We start from the raw sequence: 12,367 nt of genomic DNA on the forward strand, positions 1-12,367 counted from the left end.
CGTACCCTCCGATGCTATCCGTACAAAATCCATCGGCATCATGAACTGTTACCTGGCGATTTAGTGAAGCGGAGGGTATTTACGGTGTGGGCGTTTCAAAAGATGGCGGAAGATGACGATTGGTTGAGTTACGTGTTGTGGACCGACGAAGCTCATTTCACGCTCCGAGGGCCTGTCAGCACCCACAACTGCAGAATTTGGGCTACCGAAAATCCTAGAACTGTCGCGGAAACTCCATTGCATGACGAGAAAGTCACGGTATGGCCTGGATTTACCACGCCTACCGTTATCGGGCCTTTTTTCTTCGAGGAAATGCGTGATTCTGGTTTTGTAACTGCTACCGTGACGGGTGTGAGGTACGCCGATATGTTACAGAATCGCATCATCCCCGGCCTGGCTGATAAACACCTGCTGGAAAGTACGATGTTTATGCTGGATGGCGCTCCACCCCATATAGCTAGACGCATGAAAGATCTCTTGCGCGCGTCGTTTGGTGATGATCGTGTGCTTTCGTCATGCTTGGCCTACCAGGTCCCCAGACCTCAGCCCGTGCGATTATTGGCTTTGGGGTTACCTGAAGTCACAAGTCTATCGTGATCAACCGACATCTCTAGGGATGCTGAAAGACAACATCCGACGCCAATGCCTCACAATAACTCCGGACATGCTTTACAGTGCTGTTCACAACATTATTCCTCGACTACAGCTATTGTTGAGGAATGATGGTGGACATATTGAGCATTTCCTGTAAAGAACAATATCTTTGCTTTGTCTTACTTTGTTATGCTAATTATTGCTATTCTGATCAGATGAAGCGCCATCTGTCGGACATTTTTTGAACTTTTGTATTTTTTGGGTTCTAATAAAACCCCATGTCATTCCAAGCACGTGTGTCAATTTGTACCTCTCTATCTACATCTATCTATATCTACAAACATGTGGTTCCTGAAGAGGGGCAGCAGCCTTTTCAGTAGTTGCAGGGGCAACAGTCTGGATGATTGACTGATCTGGCCTTGTAACATTAACCAAAACGGCCTTGCTGTGCTGGTACTGCGAACGGCTGAAAGCAAGGGGAAACTACAGCCGTAATTTTTCCCGAGGACATGCAGCTTTACTGTATGATTAAATGATGATGGCGTCCCCTTGGGTAAAATATTCCGGAGGTAAAATAGTCCCCCATTCGGATCTCCGGGCGGGGACTACTCAAGAGGACGTCGTTATCAGGAGAAAGAAAACTGGCGTTCTACGGATCGGAGCGTGGAATGTCAGATCCCTTAATCGGGCAGGGAGGTTAGAAAATTTAAAAAGGGAAATGGATAGGTTAAAGTTAGATATAGTGGGAATTAGTGAAGCGCGGTGGCAGGAGGAACAAGACTTTTGGTCAGGTGATTACAGGGTTATAAATACAAAATCAAATAGGGGTAATGCAGGAGTAGGTTTAATAATGAATAAAAAAATGGGAGTGCGGGTTAGCTACTACAAACAGCATAGTGAACGCATTATTGTGTCCAAGATAGACACAAAGCCCATGCCTACTACAGTAGTACAAGTTTATATGCCAACTAGCTCTGCAGATGATGAAGATGAAATGTATGACGAGATAAAAGAAATTATTCAGGTAGTGAAGGGAGACGAAAATTTAATAGTCATGGGTGACTGGAATTCGTCAGTAGGAAAAGGGAGAGAAGGAAACATAGTAGGCGAATATGGATTGTGGGGAAGAAATGAAAGAGGAAGCCGCCTTGTAGAATTTTGCACAGAGCATAACTTAATCATAGCCAACACTTGGTTCAAGAATCATAAAAGAAGGTTGTATACCTGGAAGAATCCTGGAGATACTAAAAGGTATCAGATAGATTATATAATGGTAAGACAGAGATTTAGGAACCAGGTTTTAAATTGTAAGACATTTCCAGTGGCAGATGTGGACTCTGACCACAATCTATTGGTTATGAACTGTAGACTAAAACTGAAGAAACTGCAAAAAGGTGGGAATTTAAGGAGATGGGACCTGGATAAACTGAAAGAACGAGAGGTTGTAGATAGTTTCAGGGAAAGCATAAGGGAACAATTGACAGGAATGGGGGAAAGAAATACAGTAGTAGAAGAATGGGAAGCTCTGAGGGATGAAGTAGTGAAAGCAGCAGAAGATCAAGTAGGTAAAAAGACGAGGGCTAATAGAAATCCTTGGGTAACAGAAGAAATATTGAATTTAATTGATGAAAGGAGAAAATATAAAAATGCAGTAAATGAAGCAGGCAAAAAGGAATACAAACGTCTCAAAAATGAGATCGACAGGAAGTGCAAAATGGCTATGCAGGTATGGCTAGACGACAAATGTAAGGATGTAGAGGCTTGTCTCACTAGGGGTAAGATAGATACTGCCTACAGGAAAATTAAAGAGACCTTTGGAGAGAACAGAACCACTTGTATGAATATCAAGAGCTCAGATGGCAACCCAGTTCTAAGCAAAGAAGGGAAGGCAGAAAGGTGGAAGGAGTATATAGAGGGTTTATACAAGGGCGATGTACTTGAGGACAATATTATGGAAATGGAAGAGGATGTAGATGAAGATGAAATGGGAGATACGATACTGCGTGAAGAGTTTGACAGAGCACTGAAGGACCTGAGTCGAAACAAGGCCCCGGGAGTAGACAACATTCCATTAGAACTACTGACGGTCTTGGGAGAGCCAGTCCTGACAAAACTCTACCATCTGGTGAGCAAGATGTATGAGACAGGTGAAATACCCTCAGACTTCAAGAAGAATATAATAATTCCAATCCCAAAGAAAGCAGGTGTTGACAGATGTGAAAATTACCGAACTATCAGTTTAATAAGTCACAGCTGCAAAATACTAACACGAATTCTTTACAGACGAATGGAAAAACTGGTAGAAGCGGACCTCGGGGAAGATCAGTTTGGATTCCGTAGAAATATTGGAACACGTGAGGCAATACTAACCTTACGACTTATCTTAGAAGAAAGATTAAGAAAAGGCAAACCTACGTTTCTAGCATTTGTAGACTTAGAGAAAGCTTTTGACAATGTTGACTGGAATACTCTCTTTCAAATTCTAAAGGTGGCAGGGGTAAAATACAGGGAGCGAAAGGCTATTTACAATTTGTACAGAAACCAGATGGCAGTTATAGGAGTCGAGGGGCATGAAAGGGAAGCAGTGGTTGGGAAAGGAGTGAGACACGGTTGTAGCCTCTCCCCGATGTTATTCAATCTGTATATTGAGCAAGCAGTAAAGGAAACAAAAGAAAAATTCGGAGTAGGTATTAAAATTCATGGAGAAGAAGTAAAAACTTTGAGGTTCGCCGATGACATTGTAATTCTGTCAGAGACGGCAAAGGACTTGGAAGAGCAGTTGAACGGAATGGACAGTGTCTTGAAAGGAGGATATAAGATGAACATCAACAGAAGCAAAACGAGGATAATGGAATGTAGCCAAATTAAATCGGGTGATGCTGAGGGAATTAGATTAGGAAATGAGACACTTAAAGTAGTAAAGGAGTTTTGCTATTTGGGGAGTAAAATAACTGATGATGGTCGAATTAGAGAGGATATAAAATGAAGACTGGCAATGGCAAGGAAATCGTTTCTGAAGAAGAGAAATTTGTTAACATCGAGTATAGATTTAAGTTTCAGGAAGTCGTTTCTGAAAGTATTTTTATGGAGCGTAGCCATGTATGGAAGTGAAACATGGACGATAACTAGTATGGACAAGAAGAGAATAGAAGCTTTCGAAATGTGGTGCTACAGAAGAATGCTGAAGATAAGGTGGGTAGATCACGTAACTAATGAGGAGGTATTGAATAGGATTGGGGAGAAGAGAAGTTTGTGGCACAACTTGACTAGAAGAAGGGATCGGTTGGTAGGACATGTTTTGAGGCATCAAGGGATCACAAATTTAGCATTGGAGGGCAGCGTGGAGGGTAAAAATCGTAGAGGGAGACCAAGAGATGAATACACTAAGCAGATTCAGAAGGATGTAGGTTGCAGTAGGTACTGGGAGATGAAGAAGCTTGCACAGGATAGAGTAGCATGGAGAGCTGCATCAAACCAGTCTCAGGACTGAAGACCACAACAACAACAATATCTACATTATTCTGTGATTTATTCAGTTTTCAAATTTATACTGACTTTTGGATCACCCGGTACTTTAAACACAGAAGCTTCATATCCAATACAGTTAATGGTCACATCAACTTCTAATGATCGTACTGTTACACTATGTAGACAGTCTGACAGATAGAAAAGTTGAAGTATAAAAGTTACAGTAAGCTGAAATGGAAGAAATCTTAAGAAATGTTTTAAAAAGCTGCAAACTTGCACTAGTTGATATATATATATATATATATATATATATATATATATATATGTGTGTGTGTGTATAATAATATATTAATACTTAACAAAGTGTGCTGTCTTTATATATATATATATATATATATATATATATATATATATATATATATATATATATAAAGTTACAAAATTATACATTCCAGTATCGATATTAGCAGCAATTTCTACAGCTGGCAGTCTACACAGTGCAATCGCTTAGTTTCTCCATTTGGTAAGCTTGGGCATATTTCATTCACAGACAGCACACTTTGTTAATTATTAATAACACTATGGCCCAGGTCTATCGGTGGAATAGAAACTATCATCGTTTGTAGACCTTCCATTTTCTTCTTATGTCTATAAGTATGTGTGGCAGAATCTGCTTCTTTAGTGCTGTACGCTAAGCTACTGATCTTGTCTCAGGTATCACGGCCCGTTATACGTAACTTCATTGGCTTATAGATCACAGGGGCTAGCTCGTGTTGCGTCTGATGAGTGCGAGCTCAGTGCAGCGCAGACTCCGTGCGGTAGTATCGTAGAATCGATGCGCAGTTGCCGAAATAAAGTTCCTCTTCACCCTCAGAAAACTCGGCGTCCTCGAGGTGTGTTTGAATCGTAGGACAAAGGTGAGGGAACTAACTAATGGTATCTCTTCTACCGTGTTCATTCGAAAAGTTAAGCTTTTCTCGGCAAGTACCAATGCATACTTCCACTGCCGGTATTTACATCCATGGCGATTTTGGTTGTATGCGCATTAGGTCGTGGTTTAAGGTATGTTCCTGTATCTTACCTCTTGTGCCCAAATCTGGAGACATCATGATTTTCGAACTCAAACCAGTTCAGCAAGCCAAACAGTTTGTGGGTAACCGGTCAACGGACGGGTCGTGACGTCATGCGAGCGCCGCCAACGATTGCGGAGTCGTGCCGTCATGTATTACAAGAAACTTGTACTGCAGAAAAGATGGTGCTGTTTTCTTTATTTAGCACTAAGGCCCACAAATCGTCTAATTTCACTCCTTTTTTTGTTTCGTTTAATTTATACGGCATCTCTGTACGCCACAACATCTCTATCGTGCGAAAATTGGCGTTTGACCCTGAATAACGAAAAGTGTGAGGTCATCCACATGAGTGCTAAAAGAAATCCGTTGAACTTCGGTTACACGATAAATCAGTCAGCTCTAAGGGCCCTAAATTCAACTGAATACCTAGGAATTACAATTACGAACAACTTAAATTTGAAGGAAAACATAGAAAATGTTGTGGGGAAGGCTAACCAAGACTGCGTTTTATTGGCAGGACACTCAGAAAATATAACAGATCTACTAAAGTGGCTGCCTACATTACGCTTGTCCGCCCTCTTTTAGAATATCCTTAGGATTGACAGAGTACATCGAGAAAGTTCAAAGAAGGGCAGCACGTTTTGTATTGTCGCGAAATAGCGGAGAGAGTGTTATTGAAATGATACAGGATTTGGGGTGGACTTCATTAAAACTAGGGCGGTTTTCGTTGGAGAGGAATCTTCTCACGAAATTTCGATCGTCAAGTTTCTCCTCGGAAAGTGAAAATATTTTGTTGACGCAGACATAGGAAGAAACGATCACCATAAAAAATAAGTGAAATCAGAGCTCGCAACGGAAGATTCAGTTGTCAGTTTTTCCGGGCGCGCTTTTCGAGATTGGAATAATAGATAATAATTGTGAAGGTGGTTCGATGAACGCTCTGCGAAGCACTTAAGTATAATTTGCAGAGTATCCATGTAGGTGTAGATGCGGATGGAATCCGAACCTTGATGAAACTGTAGTTTCGTAGAATCTAATTTGGTGGTTCCCTGGTCCCAGGTCATGATCTGCTACTGATTTGTCCCGCCGGAAACTGATCTTTTCGTTAAGGCTGGTATTTTCAATGATACGCTTTGACTGTACGTCCAAGGATTTTAATATGTGGTCCTGCACGTTTTCCTCAGCACTAAATTGTCACGTAACGTTTCCGACAAGATGGCTGGTTTAACGTACCAAACGGTGGCAGTAGATTCTACGATAACAAATAATAGACACAAGAAGAAATCCGATAGTTTGTAATACAAGGAAGTGTTTTCCCATCTGTTGATATGGGTCGGTGCTGAATAAGGCAGTGAGTGTTCAGTGCGGCTATGCGCACACTCATTCGCGCAATAACCTCCACCTACCACAGTTTACCCATCGCTAGTGCCTGCATATCTTACACAGTAGGTTCATGTGATTAGCCCTGTATCCTTCTGCGTTTGCCTTTTTTAACTATTTTGTAATAATTTGTTCAATAGGTGTATTTTCCTTCCGAAGAAGTTAAATATCCAAGGTGTAAATGGTGTAAGCTGTCAAAAAATCCTGTTAGCAGAACACAAGTAATTGATGTAAAACGTCTAGCAACATGTATGTCCATTTGCTACGGTTGACGCAGAAAAAATGATTCCTTTCGGAAAAGTAGACATTACAGCTGCACATACTGAAATTGCGGGTGTGAGTCGCGAACACAGAGGCCACAACGGACAGCGTGGCTGAGTCACTGTAATACGCCGATGGCCGGCAGTCGTCGAGTTACCGATGCAGATGTTATTGAAATTCCTTTGAACGTTAGGATGGGAGATTTACTATCACTGAACCATGCGACATTCATTTAATTTATGGATAGGCAAAAGGTGCTGCGAGGGCAGCTGTACGAATTCATCGAGAACGCTTCCCACGAGATCTTCCTTCACGATCGACATTTGTCACGGTTCACCAAAGATTTGTATCATCATACTTACTTTCGCTCGATTATTTTGCGATTCATTCGTGACAAAGTAAGTAGGTATCTTATAGCTGCCCACCCGGGTAGCCGTCTGATCTAACGCATTGCTTCCCGAGATGGAAGGCGTGCCGGTCCCCGGCACCACCCAGCCAGCCTTTGGATGGTTTTTAAGGCAGTTTGCCATCTGCCTTGACGAATGGGGGCTGGTTCCCCTTATTCCGTCTCAGCTACAGTGTGTCCGCGATTGCTACGCGTCCGCAGCTCGTGGTCGTGCGGTAGCGTTCTCATTTCCCGCACCCGGGTTCCCGGGTTCGATTCCCGGCGGGGTCAGGGATTTTCTCTGCCTCGTGATGACTTGGTGTTGTGTGATGTCCTTAGGTTAGTTAGGTTTAAGTAGTTCTGAGTTCTAAAGGACTGATGACCATAGCTGTTAAGTCCCATAGTGCTCAGAGCCATTTGATTGCTGCGCAAACACTGTCTCCACATACGCGTATAACACAATTACGATACCATGCTAACGTAGGGGTCACACTCGTCTCTGGAATGAGAAGTTCCCGGGGGGGTGGGGGGGTGGTTGGGGGGGGGAGAGAGGGTGGCCGAGCGGTTCTAGGCGCTTCAGTCCGGAAACGAGCGACCGCTACGGTGTCAGGTTCGAATCCTGCCTCGGAGATGGATGTGTGTGATGTCGTTAGGTTAGTTAGGCTTACGTAGTTCTAAATGTAGGGGACTGATGACCTCAGATGTTAAGTCCCATAGTGCTCAGAGCCATTTGAACCCTGGATTCGGTGTAGGGCGGTGCGGGGAGGGGGGGAGGCGAGGGGGGACGGGGGGGGGGGCGGACTACTGAGGTGCTGAGGCCTACTGTGGGGTTGTGTACGACTGACGGCTACGGCGGCGGGAACGAAGCCTCTCTGTCGTTTCTAGGCCCCAATGCAACACACATATACATAAATATCTTTATCTTCACTTCTGTACGGGAAACTTATTGTCTTCGTGTGGTATCCTTTCGTTTTATTGTTTTATTATTAAGTAAATCACACCAGCAAACATTTTCCGAGTGGGTATTTAATTAGCATAGATTGAGAGATCCTGGCTCTTTACTACCACGTGTGGAGGGCAGAAGAACGTACGTTGGAAGCTGAGGAACAAATTCTGGGTCGCATTCACGAGGATCCTACCCACAGCACCAGCAGCATCACCTGCCAATTGTGAAATCGCACACTGTCGTTCACCGCTCTTAGAAATAGGGGCGTCTGCACTATTACCACATTCTACGTGTAAAAGCGTTGGAAGAGCAAAATTTCCCTCCGCGACGAGAATGCTCAGAGTGGTTTTTGTTGCAAAGTGCGCAGCATGATTTTGTAAGCAAAATACTCGTCACAGATGAAGCGCGCTTCACTCACGATGGAATATCCAATATCCATGACATGCACACGTAGAGTGTACACGATCCGCGCCAAGTAGTAGCAACAACCGCTTTTCCGAAAAGCCGGCCGGAGTGGCCGAGCGGTTCTAGGCGCTAAAGTCTGGAGCCGCGCGACCGCTACGGTCGCAGATTCGATTCCTGCTTCGGGCATGGATGTGTGTGATATCCTTAGGTTAGTTAGGTTTAAGTAGTTCTTAGTTCTAGGGGACTAGTGACCTCAGAAGTTAGGTCCCATAGTGCTTAGAGCCATTTGAACCATTTCTTTCCAAAAAAGGATGGGCGATGGTTACAGTATTCGGCCTTACGTTTTACCTTAACAATGTCTGGTAACAACTACCGAACCTTTCTAGAGGAAACATAGCTACCAACTTCATTAGAAAATATTCCGTTAGCCGCACGTCATAACATGTGCTTCCTCCACGATGGCGTTCCATCGCACATTGATCACAGAGCGCGAATATTTTTGAACAGACGATTTCCAGGACGATTATTTGGACGCTTTGGTCCACGTCGATGGCAAGCACGCAGTCCTGATTTATATCCACTTCACTTTTACTTTTGGAGCCATATAAAGGAACTTACAGGGTTATTACAAATGATTGAAGCGATTTCACAGCTGTACAATAACTTTATTATTTGAGATATTTTCACAATGCTTTGCACACACATACAAAAACTCAAAAAGTTTTTTTAGGCATTCAAAAATGTTCGATATGTTCCCCTTTAGTGATTCGGCAGACATCAAGCCGATAATCAAGTTCCTCCCACACTCGGCGCAGCATGTCCACATCAATGAGTTCGAAAGCATCGTTGATGCGAGCTCGCAGTTCTGGCACGTTTCTTGGTAGAGGAGGTTTAAACACTGAATCTTTCACATAACCCCACAGAAAGAAATCGCATGGGGTTAAGTCGGGAGAGCGTGGAGGCCATGACATGAATTGCTGATCATGATCTCCACCACGACCAATCCATCGGTTTTCCAATCTCCTGTTTAAGAAATGCCGAACATCGTGATGGAAGTGCGGTGGAGCACCATCCTGTTGAAAGATGAAGTCGGCGCTGTCGGTCTCCAGTTATGGCATGTCCAGATACACGTGTCCTGTAACGTTTTTTTCGCAGAAGAAAAAGGGGCCGTAAACTTTAAACCGTGAGATTGCACAAAACACGTTAACTTTTGGTGAATTGCGAATTTGCTGCACGAATGCGTGAGGATTCTCTACCGCTCAGATTCGCACATTGTGTCTGTTCACTTCACCATCAAGAAAAAATGTTGCTTCATCACTGAAAACAAGTTTCGCACCGAACGCATCCTCTTCCATGAGCTGTTGCAACCACGCCGAAATTTCAAAGCGTTTGACTTTGTCATCGAGTGTCAGGGCTTGTAGCAATTGTAAACGGTAAGGCTTCTGCTTTAGCCTTTTCCGTAAGATTTTCCAAACCGTCGGATGTGATACGTTTAGCTCCCTGCTTGCTTTATTCGTCGACTTCCGCGGGCTACGCGTGAAACTTGCCCGCACGCGTTCAACCGTTTCTTCACTCAGTGCAGGCCGACCCGTTGATTTCCCCTTACAGAGGCATCCAGAAGCTTTAAACTGCGCATACCATCGCCGAATGGAGTTAGCAGTGGGTGGATCTTTGTTGAACTTCGTCCTGAAGTGTCGTTGCACTGTTATGACTGACTGATGTGAGTGTATTTCAAGCACGACATACGCTTTCTCGGCTCCTTTTGGTTGGTTTGTTTGGGGAAGGAGACCAGACAGCGTGGTCATCGGTCTCATCGGATTAGGGAAGGATTGGGAAGGAAGTCGGCCGTGCCCTTTCAGAGGAACCATCCCGGCATTTGCCTGGAGTGATTTAGGGAAATCACGGAAAACCTAAATCAGGATGGCCGGACGCGGGATTGAACCGTCGTCCTCCCGAATGCGAGTCCAGTGTCTAACCACTGCGCCACCCCGCTCGGTTTTCTCGGCTCCTGTCGCCATTTTGTCTCACTGCGCTCTCGAGCGCTCTGGCGGCAGAAACCTGAAGTGCGGCTTCAGCCGAACAAAACTTTATGAGTTTTTCTACGTATCTGCAGTGTGTCGTGACCATATGTCAATGAATGGAGCTACAGTGAATTTATGAAATCGCTTCAATCATTTGTAATAGCCCTGTATTGAAGCCCAGCAAGTGAATAATGCGGACGAACTTACGCTGAGGATTTTCGATGCAACCAGTATCACAAAGGAAAATGTGCGTGCGTGTGTGAGCGAGTGGGACGAAACTGGTTTCACCGTAGTGAAGTATGTGTCGGCTCAAATGGTGGGCATCTTGAACACTTATTGTAATATTGGTGCAACAGGAAACAAAGTAATGTGGGTTTCAGTTTCGATGCCGTACTGTTGTAGAAAAGGAAAATTATCTGAATTTAATTTTCGTTATGTTATTGCGTTAAAAAGAGGAAACATATGATTGTAATTAACGCACAACAATTTACGTAGTACTAAAAGAAACACATCTTACTTGATATTAGATTTTCTGTACTTCCACAACCTTCGTTACGGTAATGTTGTAAAGGAGGTAGTGTCGGTTGTACTTAATTCATTTTCTACATAAAACTAATTACATGTTCTTGACAACCCACTGACTGTTTACATTGCTTATTTCAGTAGCACCTAGCCACCACACCGCGTAGTTTTACACGTCCAATGTCTACTTTGTTCTGGTTCGTCCGTTACCTTTCTCTGACGGCCGCGTCGATGTTGGTAAGAAGCAAGCATGGTCGTGTGCCGTCAGCGAATTATGCAAACAGAAATGCGTCTACTATCAAACTTACAAATATCTGTCTTTTAGAAATACAAAAACAAAGAACGTGTTGAAATGACTTTTGATTAAGCTTTTTTGTAAAGCACACTGAGATGTACCGTCTGTATAATTTTGGGACCTTGTACCGTTTACACCCTGTATATTTATCGAACACATGGTGAGGGTTGATAAACCTTTAACTCTGCAGCTGCTTGGCCTTTATTCTCCAGTCTTATAAAGTTTTTAATGCAACTTGTAATACTGCCGTAGACCTATTCCTAGAATATTACACTCCTGGTCTTCAACGTTGGATTGTGCAGTCATGTTAATCTTGAAGGTGAAGTATGACTCACAATTCCGCACTCACTGCTAATGTATCAAATTATGGTCGTGACTCGAAGATCGAGTGGCTATAGACCGGAAGCCCTAACCCACAGATGTCAAACACTGTTAACGCCCGCCTCATTAGACAGACGGCGCTGCGTGTTCTCGTGCCGTTGACCTGAGTAATTCTCCTAACGGCTTCCGGTAGCAACAGTCCGCTTTTTGATCTGTGCATCCGATGGAGCCGCGCGACGCCTAATTAAAATTCTGTTCTCTCACTCGGCGTCACGTGCTGCTCTTGCTGCCCTCACCCTGCTGACTCACTGTCAGCTCACGCACACCTTAGCATTGCTCGTCCTGACTCGCTGACAACTTCTTGAACACGCTGTATCACTACTGCTGCTACTGGCGTCAACAACTTTGCGATATATTCTCTGTGTTCAGGAAACAGTAGACAAAGTATTTTCTTCAGCATTACGAGTAATTTAGCTTTTGCGACTGTCAGAAGTGGATGTAAATAGATAATATACAAGGTTTCCAGAATGAATTTCCAGTCTGCAGCGGAGTGTGTGCAGATTTGAAAGTTCCTGGCAGATTGCAACAGAGCATCTGACAAGGGCACTTACCTGCGACTTCTGCCTCTTGCGACCAAGCACTCTGCAGACTGAGTTATCACAGCACGAAAAAAATGGTGCAAATGGCTCTAAGCACTAT

This window comes from Schistocerca serialis, chromosome 1, assembly GCF_023864345.2.
Source record: "Schistocerca serialis cubense isolate TAMUIC-IGC-003099 chromosome 1, iqSchSeri2.2, whole genome shotgun sequence".
Classification (NCBI taxonomy): Eukaryota; Metazoa; Arthropoda; class Insecta; order Orthoptera; family Acrididae; genus Schistocerca; species Schistocerca serialis.